Here is a 2,956-nt window from a genome sequence, read left to right as displayed (position 1 = left end):
CCATGGAAACGAGCTGGAGACGTACCCACTCCCGGTAAAGTTTACAATGATGAAGATATCTGTCATAAAATAAATGCTTGTATTTCAATTTTATTTATTGGGTAAAATTCTACGCGGTGTGGCTTTAACTTGGCTTATTGCGATGACAATGATTTGCTGATATATTGTGCACCCATGACTGGAAATGGAAATGATGTAATACATAGTAGCCTGAAGTATGGAGCAGCAGTAACCATCCATGGGAACCAGCCGCTCTATAGACTTTAATGAGGGCGTTGCTGTTTCTTATCAAAGATGGACACGGCATCATTACAATCATTATTAGACGCTGCACAAAGGGGCAGGGCTGTGTGTGCAAGCGGAGGGGGCTGTGCACATATTTAAAAAGATGGGGGTCCTCGAATGTGTCTATATTCGGTTAATCTGCAACAGGTGCTTCTCACGGGACGGCTCAGGTGAAGCATTTCAGATTCATATCCTCACAATGGGGCGGACAGGGGAGAGAGGCGAGCATGGCGGGACGTCAGATGGGGTTTTGAAGGGACCACTCCTTAAGGGTAACTCAATCCTGGAGCTTTGTCCTGCAGTAGGTCAAGGCTTTGCGAAGGAGCGGCATAACAACACAGAAACACTATTGAAAATGTGTCAGTGCGAGATACAATTACAAAGAGCTGGAAGTGAAGGGGACTGCTTTGATATGCTTTGAAAATGATTTTTATTCCCAAACTGAGACTTTTGTGGTTTTCTTTACACCACCATATTATCATTTAGACCAGGGGTGTCAAACTCACTTGAATCAAGTCGCGGGCCACCATTGAACAAATGAACCTTTTAATATGGACCCAAACAAGATTTGCTTTAACATTGAATATGGAACAAGCAACACTTATTACTATACAATATATAACTTAATAGTCCAAATATGCATAATCTGAAAAAAAAAAGTATAATACCGGTGGGCCAGCTCGAGTAGTCATTTGGTATAGCCTCGCGGGCCAAATATAATTACATTGCGGGCCAAATTTGGTCAGAGTTTGACACCTATGATTTAGACACTGCCGGAAGCAATAAAGTTTTATTTCTAAACAAGTTTTGTCAGATTAAAGAAAAAAACAAATTTTGTGCTCTGAGGGTTTGTTTAATTGTACAAAGTGGAATTAAGTTTGTGCCTATGTGAAAAGTAAGCGATTCTGTGTTTCTCAAACATTGTTGCCAACATATGACTTCAATATGTGAGTTAATATTAATATGGGAAATAACAGAGGAAGCTTCTTGGATGAGAGAGTTTTAAAAATAACCCAGTCTCGAGTACCATTTTTTGAAAACATCTGTGAAAAGAGAACTGGTTGAAGAAAGCTTCAGCATTACAGATGGAGATACAAAGCTCGTCTCACTTCCTCTTGAGTCCTGCCTCAAGGAGCAGACTGCGGAGTCTCAATCCGTTGTGGGTCCAACTGACTGAAGCGTCTTCACCAACCCGGCTGGTCAGCAGCTGAACTCTCTCCTCTTCTCTGTTGCCTCCTGTGTACCATATATTATAGATTGTAATGGCCGTGATCGAACGCTACAAACAAACTAAGAAAATTAAACAAAATGCTTTCCATCCTTTTATCTCCAGTATTCTGATGCTCCACTACGATCAAAGGTAGTGTGCCTTCACACCTTGCAGCACCTGAGGCTACTTTTAGGCTCTTTGGTAAAACCAACAAACAGTGCCAAAAAGTAGCCTCAGGTGCTTCACACCTTGCAGCACCTGAGGCTACTTTTAGGCTCTTTGGTAAAACCAACAAACAGTGCCACAGGGTGAGGTGCAATTAATAAGCTTCTATAGATATTGCTCTTAGTTTAACATTAAAGAGACTAGATAAAGTTGGTCATTTCATGCTCACTACTGCCACCTCAGGTCTTATGCGTAACTGCAGCTTCTATATTAAGCTCGTGCATGACGGCAATTCAGACCGAATGAACAACTTTTTTGAGTGACAGTGCAGGATTTTAGAGGCAGTTGTGGTGAACAGGTCTGGGTTCATTCTACACATTAGGACATTGTTGGAACACGCAGGGGGATGAAAATATTTTTAAAAAACATTTTTTAACATTTTTAAACTCTGTATAGTCCCTTTAACAATTGTTTTTTATGCACCAAACATGTTAAAGTACTGCATTTTTTAATTCTCTCTACTAGACAAAAAAGGTTGGGAAGCTCCATTTAGAAACTTAAGTAAAAGAAGGAAAATGAATAAACCCTGCAAATGTTATGGACTCATTGGTGTTTGAGCTTTTCTATTAAATTTTTATCTTTAATCATATAGTAGCATACATATTGCTGTTCTATTTCTATTTTCTAATAAAAGCTATTTTCAATTAATAAATTAGCTTTTCAGAAAAAAGTTATAACAGCAACATGGTCTAATATGACTGTACAGTGTGTCCAAAATCATGTATTGAATTGAATGCGCTTTACAAAATTGACATTAGTTTATTAACAATTAACAATTAAGTTGAATAAACAGTAATAAATAAGCTTAATCTTAATGTGCTTGATTGCAGATTATACACAATTCAAATTTGCAATAGCATAAATCCTCTTAAGAACAAATACTTATTCTATTATAATAACTATGTATCTATAACAAGTAATTCCTCAAGTTGAATAATCAAGTTTCAGTGTCAATACTGCAGACTCTATTAATACCAACGTAACATATTTGCATAAGGCTTGTACGGACAGCAGCGATCATCAAAGACTGTCTGTCAATATTTAAAATGCCCCACTATCCACTACTATGTGTCCAATCGTTTCTCAGCATTTCTTTGCATCGCGTTCCCTCACGTCCACATTTTTAATTTACCAGTCAGCTGATCCGCTCGTTCTCACACACTCCTGCTCCTCCTCCTCCTCTCGCACCCCCATCCGGCTCGGCATCAGCTGCTGGCTCATCTAAGCTGGAAATCC

Source organism: Gobius niger (genome assembly GCF_951799975.1).
Source record: "Gobius niger genome assembly, chromosome: 3".
In the NCBI taxonomy this organism is placed as follows: Eukaryota; Metazoa; Chordata; class Actinopteri; order Gobiiformes; family Gobiidae; genus Gobius; species Gobius niger.
The sequence above is the reverse complement of the archived record's forward strand: the minus strand, read 5'-3'. Positions refer to the sequence as shown.